Source organism: Myotis lucifugus, unplaced genomic scaffold (genome assembly GCF_000147115.1).
Source record: "Myotis lucifugus unplaced genomic scaffold, Myoluc2.0 scaffold_329, whole genome shotgun sequence".
NCBI lineage: Eukaryota > Metazoa > Chordata > Mammalia > Chiroptera > Vespertilionidae > Myotis > Myotis lucifugus.
Genome location: NW_005871377.1, coordinates 198,773 through 210,041, shown reverse-complemented (window position 1 = coordinate 210,041; position 11,269 = coordinate 198,773). Strand labels below are relative to the sequence as shown.

Genomic DNA, 11,269 nt, shown 5'->3' with positions numbered 1-11,269 from the left:
CAGATGGATGGGTGGAGAGTTGAATGGGGACTGAGGGAAGAAAAGGGAGCGTCGCGAGGTCCCAAGGCATCTTCATTAAAGCAGAGAAACCATTTCCCAATAAAAGCTCAGCAGGAGGCACTGCTCTGGTTATTGGAGGCAGATGAGCCAGGGCCCTGCCACTCAGCACCCCCCCCCCCCCATTTAAGGAGCTCCAGACACCAAATCAGGGTTTACGAGTCTCCCCAGAACACAGCCATCATTGCCTCCCCACCCACCCAGGTGATGGGAGGAACATCACAGGGGGCTCAGGGGACAGAAAAATCGGGGTTCTCTCCCATCCCTTACCCCCACCCCAGTTTCCCTTTCTGAGGCAACCAGGGCTACCAGGTTATTTCTAGAGCTACAAGCCCTCAGATAAGTGTGTGTACATACATTTAACACAAATGGTGGTCTATGATGCCATGTTCTCCTGGACAAAGTACATCCTGCCCCTCGTTCCACGTCAGCACATTTCTCATCCTGTCCACTGGCTGCATGATACCCACGGCATGGACGTCCTTAACTTTTTTTTTTTTTAAACGATAAGATATTTTATTTTTTTTTATTTTTATTTTTTTTTAATAATTTTTATTTCTTAAAGTATTACAAATAGTATTACATATGTCTCCTTTTTTCCCCCCCTTGACATTCCCCCGACCCCTACCCCCCGCCCCCCCCGCCCCGTGTCTTGTGTCCATTGGTTAATCTTATATGCATGCATATAAGTCCTTCAGTTGGTCTCTTAATCCCCCCCCCAACCCTCCCCAGGCTTCCCACTGTAGTTTAACATTCTGTTCAATGTTGCTCTGCTTCTGTATCTACCCCTGTTCATCAGTCCATACTGGTCCCCTTTATTTGTCCCAACCTCACTGCAGTAGTCTCAACCTCACCAGGGCCGTCTGAGCCTCACCAAGGCCGTTTCAACCTCACCGGGGCCGTCCCTACCTCACGGGGGCCGTTTCAACCTCACCGGGGTCGTCCCTACCACACCGGGGCCGTTTCGACCTGACCGGGGTTGTCCCTACCAGACCGGGGCCGTTTCGACCTGACTGGGGTCGTCCCTACCTCACGGGGGCCGTTTCAACCTCACCGGGGTCGTCCCTACCACACCGGGGCCGTTTCGACCTGACCGGGGTCGTCCCTACCTCACGGGGGCCGTTTCAACCTCACCGGGGTCTGGACGTCCTTAACTTAACCAGTTCCCTGTGTGCAAACTTTTCAGTTATTTCTAATCTTTTGCTGCAACAAATAATGCTGCAGTGGCCCTAGTTTGGCTCAGTGGATAGAGTGTTGGCCTGTGGACTGAAGGGTCTCAGGCTCAATTCTAGTCAAGGGCATGTACCTCGGTTGCAGGCTGGAGGCAACCAATCGATGTGTTTCTCTCACATCGATGTATCTCTCTCTCTCTCTCTCACTGTCTCTCACTCTCCCTTCCACTCTCTTAAAAATCAATGGGAAAATATCCTTGGCTGAGGATTAACAAAAAAATAAAATAAAAAACAATGCTGCAGTGCATATTCTTGCAAGTAGGTACTTTTACGCCCCTGTGTGAGTATTCCCATAAGATGGGTCCCCACCTCTTCCCCTGACCTCCCCAGGCCCCCTTCCTGAACCCGTGCTCTAGCTGGCGGCTCAGCGGGGACCTGCAGGACCCTGCTCCATTGCTGCTGTCCGCATCTGCTCTAACTGATCAACACTGGTGCTGAGCTGGGTGCTTAGTGGTCTCAGTATCACCCTGTTGTATTTGTTAGCTACTGCTGCATAACAAGTCACACTGACACTTCCTGGCTTAAAGCAACAAACACGTTATCTCAGCGTTTCTGTGGATCACGAAGCAAAGCGCAGCTTAGCTGGGTCCTCTGGCTCAGGGTCTCCCACAGGCCAGGGCGACGGTCATCTCAACCGTTGTTGGGGGAGAGATACACTTCCGAGCGCTTTCAGGATGGTCTTGGCAGAACCCAGCTCCCCGCTCAGTTCCTGCCACGCGGACCTGCCCGAGGCCAGCTCCCAGCCCGGCAGCTGGCTCCCATCAGAGCAGACAAGGCAGACAGCAGGGGCGGGCGAGTAAGATGGGAGCCAGGCCTTTTGTCACCTCATCTTAGAAGCGCCATCCGATCGCTCCTTGCCGTAGTCCACTGGTTGGAAGCAAGTCACAAGGCCCAGCCCACACGCGACGGGAGAGTGCGAATACCCAGAGGCAGGCTGCTTCCCATCTGATTATAACCCCGTCCCCAGGCCCTGAGCCTTACAGTGTCTTATTGGGTCTTCCTCCCAACATTGGAAGCGAACATACAGTAGTCCCCCCCTTATCCGTGGTTTTGCTCTTCATGGTTTCTGTTACCCACAGTCGACCGTAGTCCAAAAATATTAAATGGAAAATTCCAGAAATAAACAAACCATACGTTTTAAGTTGCACACCGTTCTGAGTAGCAGCCATAAATCATCCCTTTGTCCAGCGTATCCACGCTGCGTACACTCCCGCCCCTTAGTCACCTAGCAGCCGTCTCATCAGGAGGTGAATGGGGGGGGGGGTTAATATATTGTGATGGACGATGACTCGACGTGGGTGGTGGGCACACAGTGCCGTGCACAGATCTTGTAACATAGAAATCAAAGCCTGAAACCTATGATCCTATTAGCCAATGTCACCCGAATAAATTTAATTAAAAACAGATGAGTAGCCGTAGCCAATCTGGCTCAGTGGATAGAGCATCCACCGAGGACCAAAGGGTCCCGGGTTTGATTTGGTCCAGGGCACGTACCTTAGTTGCAGGCTCCTCCCTGGCCTGGGCCCTGGTCAGGGCGCATGCAGGAGGCAACCAGTTGATGTGTTTCTCTCACATCGATGTCTCTTGCTGTCTTTCCCTCTCTCTTCCACCCCCTCTAAAATCAATGGGAAAATATCCTTGGGTGAGGATTAAAAATAAAAATAACAAAAGATGAGTAGTAGCCTAATGCTATGTCACAATGCCTTTCATCATTCGCCTCCCCTCATCGAATTACGTAGGCCTGTACCATCTCACATCATCACAAGAAGGGTGAGTACAGGCCTAAGATATTTTGAGAGAGACCACATTCACATAACTTTTATGACAGAATATTGTTATAATTGTTCCATTTTATTATTAGTTGTTGTTAATCTCTTACTGCGCCTACTTTATAAGTGAGACTTTATCACAGGTATGTAGGTATAGGAAAAAAGAGTATAGATAGGGTTTGGTACTCTCCACTGGGGGCTGGGGAACATATCCCCGCAGATAAGGGAGGACGACTGTATGTTTGTCCCTTTCTACATGAACACAGAGGTTCAGAGAGGTGGAGTGACTTGCTTGAGGTCACACAGCTGTGAAAGGGAGACGTGAAAACCAGATCTTCTGGGTCCACCCTCGAGACTTTCTGAGTCTGACCCACTTCCATTCCACCCAGAGGGGTGATCCTTTCCTCCTCAGTCCCCCAAACACCCACAGCCCTGTGTGCACACACCCCAGCCTTTTGCAGGAAGGGCAGCGGTGCCCACTCCCACCGCCCCGGGCATCACTGAACCGCTGGGCAGGATCCAGTCCGTTCCGTCTGCGTCTCCCTCCCAGGGCTGTGCACGGCAGAGTCTCAGGAAATGTGTGTTGGATCCAGCTGTTGAATGAGGGTGAACTAGAGGAAGTCGGATCCCCTGGGAGTGCCTGCATCTGAGGCTTCTCTGTGATTCTGGAATGAAAGGCTGTTTGAGAGCAAGCCTGGGAGATGCAGGGAGGCGGAGCGAAGGGGGGTGGGCGGGCGGAAGCACCGTGCACCTGAAAAAACAGGAGGGCAGCTGCGCCTGTTCCTGAGAGACCCGGAGAAGGCCCAGGGGCTCTGTCGTGGGAACTGCTGGCCTTGGTGACTCCACGTGCTCTGTGCTGGGCTGTTGTGTCCACAGAAGCCTGAGCCTGGCCCCCAGTCCTTCTTGTCACTGCAAGACAGATCTGCTCATGTCATTCTCCGGCTCCTTGTTGCCTGAAGCATCCAGTCACAATGCTTAGAGTGGCATTCGAGGCCCCGTGCAGCCTGACTTTCTAGCCTCAGCTCCAAACCCTCCTGTTGCCCACCACTCTGTCTGGGCAGCACTGGTGTGTATGCCCGGTGTTCCCCAAACATGCCGAGGGCAATCTAAATCCCTGTGACACAGTTCCTGTATCCACTACCCCTCTCTTATCAATTGGCAAAGCTCAGCTGTTGCCGCCTTCCTGCCACAAAATCCTTGGTGTCCTTTTCCACTCACCTAGCACGTTGTTAATACCTTTACTATTAAACCCATCACACGACCTGCTCATCCGCCTCCTCCCCAGTTAGCTGTGTGCTCCACAACGGGCTTTGGAGCGGAGTCTGCAGAGGGTGCACTGACGCCGGGAAAGGAGTCCTGTGCAGTGAGCAGCATCCTTCTGCAGAGGCGCACGAAACCCACTCTCCATTCGGCCGGAGGGGGTCCCAGGCGTCCATGTCATCTCCTCTCTTCGTTTGTGTGTGTGTGTGTGTGTGTGTTTTTCTTGTAAAAAGGCATCTATTTGGCTTTTAATACGAAATGACTCAGAGAAACACAGAAATAAAATATACAAGCCAATTATTAAAATAAATCCCCAATAAGCAAATTTCAGTTACATTCCCTGTCTTCAATCTGGATGAGAAAACGGGAAGCTACAAACCAACCAACGTCTGTCCCTTTGAAGAAAAAAGAAAAAGTAAAGAAGAAAAAACCAAACCGTCCCTGAAACCTGGCAGGCGGTTTTTAGAGGCCTCTGTAAGCTGGCTTTCATCACCCATCCTGGTGAAATGAGACGCATGTGGTTGTTGGGCTACGGCCACCTCCTCCTGGTTTCTTGATCTGCATCTGAAGGGAGGATGCTGGCTTGGGCACCACTTGATGCCACGGATGCAGTCTGAGGTCAGGCAGCCGCGGAGTCTTCCATTCCTTTCTTCACTGGACCTCCCCCATGTTCAGTCTCTTGGCACTGGATGCTGAGGGAGCAATGGGCTCGCCGGGGTGGAGAGCCACTTCACTGATGGGGCCAGCGTGGCCCGGCCGCTTATACCACATCCTCCGGCTTGTGGGGTCGCACACGTACACAAACCTGTCGGCTGAGCCAGCTGCCATCTTGCTCCCCTCAGGCGACCAAGAACATCTCAGAAGATTCTTTTCAAAGTTGTGGACACTTCCTTGAAATGTCTTGACACATCTCTCTTTGGGAGCAAGTGGCCGGACATCCCGGGCCCGCACTGTATTGTCCGTTGCATCGGACAGAAGATAAGAGCCCTCAGAACGTACACTCGGGCCAGTCACTGACTCTGCATGGCCTCGCGTGGTGTCGGTCAGCTCGTTTTGACGCAGGTCCCAGACCTTGATATCATTGTCTGTCCCACCAGGAATAATCTGATGGCTTGTGTCATTGAAGGTCACAGCCAACCCCTGGGAGGTATTCTGAAATGTCTGCATGGCCGCTCTCTTCCGCATGCCCCAAAGCTTAACGGTCCCATCGTCACTGCCAGTGCCGACACGCTGGGGGCCCCTCCTGGCCGGGTCACAGGAATTCACAAAGGAAGTACGTCCCTTCAGCCTTTTCACCCGCTCACCTGTTTCGCTGTCCCACACTGCCACCGTTTATCTGTGGATGCTGAGAAGAGCAGACTGCCATCTGTGTTACGTGCAGTTCCGTCACTGCTCCACCGTGTCCCTTCAATGTTGCATAGTTATCACAGTCACCATAGACCTTCTACAGCAACATCAGGGGGTCGAATCCTGCAGATGCTAAGGTGGATCCATTGGGGTGAAACTTGCAGCAGTACACGTCCCCTTCATGTCCTGAGAGAAGCATGATTGGGGCTTGAAGGGAGGAACACCTAGGAGGCCCCGCTTGCAGCAAAGCTCCCGGGGCCGCCTGCTGCTGTCCCGCTCCGGGGCCCGACCCCGCCGCTCCCAACAGCAACTCGTGCCGCTGCCCCTTGACCGGAACCAGCGGCAACTCTGGCCCCTTGCGCTTCTGTTGTTCCATCGTGGCGGGAGCCGCTCTCCTCAACCTATTCATTTGTTTAAGAAACCTTTTCTTTTATGGACAGTAAAAAAAGCAACTTGAGTGGAGCCAATGTCAGAACTGACAGATTCTGAGTAAGTGGAATCAATTAAGGGAGATTTCATTATTAAAGGCTCCAAGTTATAGACTGCCCCTTGGCTGGCCCCAGAATGGCCTCGGATGGCCCTTCACATGTGGGCCTTCTCCTTTACCAGAACTTTCCTTTCCTTTCAAAGGCAGATGTGAGTCCAGAAATGTGTCAGAGGCCTGTGCTGGCCGCTGGGTGGGAGGCTCCGGAACTGGCTGCAGAAGAGGGCGAAGGACCAGCCAAGTGAGGGCGTGGTGGGCGGGGACCTGTCATCCCCGGGTCGGGCCTGTTTCGCCTCTGGCCTCTCTGGATAAAGGGTCCTTCACAGAACCCTCCACTGGAGCTTTTTATCCTTCTGGGGGGCCCTGTTTCCCTCCCCTCTTTCCGCTTCTGCTTTTCCCTCTGCGCTGCTCGCCAAGCCTGGCCATTTCTTGCTTCCTCTCCTCGGTCTGCCCCTTCCTACTTGGCAGGCCCCTCATTGTGTTTATCTCTGAGGCTCGATACATAATTATTGAAGAAATAACCAAATGAGCAAATACATGAATGAGCGGGTGAACACTTTTCCCCAGACCACCGTCTGACATTGGTTTATACCGTAACCACCCATCTTGGAGGGACGTTGGTAGCGGGGCCTACCCGTCTGGTTTTTCTGGACGATGCAGCTCTCTTTTCGAACGAGGCCGTTTCCATGGTGTCTGTGTGGCAACAAACGGGACACGGAAACCCCTTTTGCACCCTGGGCGTTTCTCAATCGGGTGCAGGACTTTCCGTGTCTGGACCTTAGGATTTCTGAATCTTTGATGAGTGGAAGCAGAGATAAAACAGAACGTCTCAAACGGCCAAACATGTGGCTTTGGGGTGGCCTCCGTCTCGGTCCCGGGAGGGATCTGCTGGCCATTCCGACAGACGTCATTGTCCTCGCGCCGGCCCCAGATGTTGGCAAAATAATCCAAGAGCAAATAAGCCTGCGGGGATGTTAAGGCTTCTGTTTATAGAAGAAAGAAAAGTATGACCAGAGCCTTACGCTCAAATAAGTATACGTTGGCGGTTGAAATGAGCAAGTATTTTAAATCAGAGGTATGTTTGCGCACACCTACCCGCCGCCTCCTTCCTGCCACACTGGTCCCCCTGCCCTGCTGGGAGGGCCGTGGTGGCCTTTGGAGGACATCTGACCACCTCTGCCTGCCCCTCACTCGAGGCACAACCCCAACTCCACTTCGAGCCCAGCTAGTGGGGAGACCCACCCCCAGATTCTGCTGGGGACCCCGCTTTCCCTGGATGCTGCTTTTTGTCTCTGAAATCGGCTTCCTTGACAAACCCCTGTCTCCTTTTGTGCCCCAACCCTGAGTCCCTTTGTCCCTCCGTTTCACTGTCCTTCTAGCCGAGGGTGGCTGTCCCTGCATCCTTGCAGGCGGAGAAGTCCCGCCAGCCAACTTGTCTCCTTGGAGCTGTAACTTCTCTGGCCTTCGCTGGCCCAGTGGGGTGGCCCTTCGGAGAAAGGCCATAATCTGTGGTGGGCTGGGGAGGAAGGGCATGCTTCCTTTGGGCTGCGGGCTGAAGTTATAATATGTTGCTGAGGTTTTCTATCTGTAACCCATTCGTGCATTCATGCACAGTCATTTTTAAAAAATATATATTTTTATTGATTTCAGAGAGAAAGGGAGAGGGAGAAACACCAATGATGAGAGAATCATTGATCGGCTGCCTTCTGCATGCCCCCTACTGGGGATCAAGCCCACAACCTGGCATGTGCTTTGGCCGGAATCAAACCCGGGACCCTTCAGTTCGCAGGCTGACGCTCTACCACTGAGCCAAACCGGCTAGGTTACTGTCATGTTTTGATGTCCTGTTATGTGCAGGGCCTGGTGCTTGGGGTTGGGAGGCAGAGACAAGTAACCTGCAGGCTCTGTCCTTGGGAGCTGGCGGCCTGGAGGGGCAGGTGGCCAGCAAAGTGAATGTAAGTGGGGCAGTGTAACCGATGACACGGGGCATTGCACAGGGCGCCGTGGAGCTCAGAGGAGGGTCACCGATACCCCCGGGGTCAGCTGCCTCTGGGGGGGGCGCTCCATCCACAGCAGCCTCAGGAGTTGCCGAGGAGCTGAGGGACCCTCTGGAGAATCACTGACAAGAAACACGCTGGGGTGGGGGGAGGGAAGGAGTGTGAGGGGCTGGGAGAGGCTGAAAATGCCCCGGAGTCTCAGCCACAGGAAAACCAAACAAAGGGAGCGGGTGGTGAGGAGGAAGAGGAGCCGCACACTGTGAGTGGCTCCTCCGGCCGGAGTTGCCTACTTGACTTCCCAGAACAGCCCCTAAGAGTAGAATAACTAGTTCCATTTGTGGATGAGGCTCACTGAGCTTGGTCCCGTGTCCAAGGTCACACAGATGGGAGGGCGGAGCCTAAGCCGCCCCTCCCTGTGTGGTCCCCTCCGGAGGCAGCACTTCTCTTCCTCCACATTCTTGTGGGTCCCCACACATTCCTCCCCTTCCCACTCGGCCCAGAGCGGCCCCTGACCCGTGGGTAACAGACCCTCCTGGTGGCAGGAGCGGGGAGCGCCAGCACCGCAGGCACAGGCCTCCGCGCTGGGGCTGCAGATTCCTGTTTCGTTCCAGGGGAGCGTTGCTGGCATCGAAGCCAGAGCGGTTTGCATGGAATGTGTTTCGAGGATGTTCTGCGGTCTCGTGGGTTTCAGGGGCCAAGGTGTCCGCCGTTACTCTGCGGGGGGGCAGCGGGGTGGGTGGGAAGAGAGCTCGCTTGGGCACCAGACCCACCTGGGGTTCAATGCTGGGTTACGTAGGAGGGAACAATTCCAAGATTAGGGAATAAGTAATGAAAGAAACATAGCTGAGATATTCTTTATATATAATTTTTTTAAAATTTAATTTCTTTGGATGACATTTGTCAGTAAAATTATATAGGTTTCCAGTGTACAATTCTATAATACATCCTCTGTATATTGTATTGTGTGTTCACCACCCCAAGATGAGAGATTTTTTAAGCATCAGATTCCTCATAAAGGAGGGAAACGGGCACCCCGCAATTGCACAGGACACCCTCTCTTTCATGGATGCCCCCACTGAGTTCTGCCAACTTTCCTCCAAACCACCTTCAGCTGAATGAGAAAATTATATCCTCGCCTACTCTGGGCTTCTAGTGACAAAAACCCAACTCGGACTAGGTCCGTGGTCGGCAAACCGCGGCTCTCGAGCCACATGCGGCTCTTTGGCCCCTTGAGTGTGGCTCTTCCACAAAATACCACGTGCGGGCGCGCATGTACAGTGCGAAGTTGACTTAAAACTTTCAGTAGTTTATTAAGTTAATTTTAGGGAATGTTGTGGAGTGAAAGAAGATATAGTGTCAAGGATTGAGAAAGGTATGTGGAGATGGTTTGGACATAGAGAGAGGATGAACGAAAGGAGATAGACGAAACAAGTATACAAGGCGAGTGTGGATGGGAGAGTTGGAAGGGGTTGAACGCAGCGAACGTACCTCAATCAGATTGAGGACGTTTTTAGCGAAGGCCAGCTTAGGAGTACCCTAATTAAGGTAATAACAATGTACCTACCAATATAGTTTAAATTTAAAAATTTTGGCTCTCAAAAGAAATTTCAATCATTGTACTGTTGATATTTGGCTCTGTTGACTAATGAGTTTGCCGACCACTGGACTAGGTTATGTGGGGGAAAGGGTCCACTGGGGATACTGAAGTAGCCCACAGAGCACAGGAGAGCTGACAACGGGCAAGACAGGGACCAGGGCAGCATCTGGAACTGCAGAGCCTGGAATGCCACCGTCCTTTCTGCTTCTCTCCACAAGATAGTTTCACTTTCTGGCCTTCCCCATGAGCTTGGAACTGTGGCCATTCATGGATTCCAAGCTTGCATCTTAGCTTCACTAGTAAAGAGCAAAGGGAGCTCTTGGTTACAGTTGCAAAGTCCCAGGGAAGGTCTCCGATTGGTCCAGCTTCCATCAGATGCTCAGCCCTGGACCAATCACTGTGTGGCCAGGGGGGCAGGGTCATGGAGGAAGAAGACAACTTGCGCAGATCATGTAGGCAGCGGGTGGGGGAAGTTCCCCCAAAGGGAACTGAAGAAGCAATCCAGAAGAAGAAGATGCTGGGTCGACCAAACACCAAGTGGCCCTTTCCCCTCATATGGAACCCGTTCACAAAGCGCAGGGGCTGGCTTCCTGCTTCTCAGAGCCACAGGAAACCAACCCCAATGGTTCTTAGGTGATTATGGGGGTGTGGTGGGAAATGTCAGAGCATCTCAGATTGCCATTTTAGGAAAAGTCTTTTCATCCACAATTCCAAAGGGTGTTGTAGCATGTTGTTTTTGTCTTTCTACTTCACAGACAAGAAACTGAGACCCTAAGGTTGTCCAGTGAGTTGGGAACAAAACTCAAATCAAAACTTGGGTGTCCTGACTCTGAGGTCCTGTAGGAAGTTTCTGCAGGGACTGAGGCAGGACATAAGCCTGGCTCCAGGCCCTGAACCCCGCTCTGGCCAGGAAGGAAGAGGTTCTCCAAGGTCACAGCCTGTCCTTCCACAGACACGTGCAGAGTGCTCCCTGCGGGTCAGGTTCAGGACCAGAGGTTCACAGCCTCATGCCCCCACCCTCCAGATGAAACCTAGCGACCATACAAGGTGGTGAGTGCAGTAGGAGAGAGCACCTGGCCTGGGTGGGGAAGAGGAGGGAGTGGCCCAGGGGGGCTTGTCAGAGGAAGTAGCTTTTGGGCTGGATGTGGAAGGGTGAGCTTGACAGGCAGAGAAGGTGGAAATGCATTATGGGTCAAGTGAGCAGCAGCTGTGAAGACACGGAGGCACGCAGGAGCGTGGCATCTCCTGTGTCCTGACCCCAGGAGCAGCCAGGCCTCTGCACTGAGTAGTTAAACCTGCTGATAACACAAAGCTCTCTCAAGGTCAACTCCTGTCCACCTGTCCTCCGTCTCCCTGCAGCGCCTGCATCATTATCCCAGCTTGAAGGGTTTACTTCTTGCCCTCAGTTCCACTCACTACAACCTCTTGTCCCTCTTCAGGCTCCTGGTTCAGGCCTCAGAGCCCTCTGCCCGTGACCTGTTCCTGATGATAGGCTCTGCCTCTGTTTCAGAATCCCGGCGAAGGGC

The 11,269-nt window shown here is 52.9% G+C and overlaps 1 pseudogene; it reads right to left on the bottom strand.

The window, feature by feature from the left end:
• Positions 1-4,969: 4,969 nt before the first annotated feature.
• Positions 4,970-6,041, bottom strand: LOC102434119 (annotated as a pseudogene).
• Positions 6,042-11,269: the final 5,228 nt, after the last annotated feature.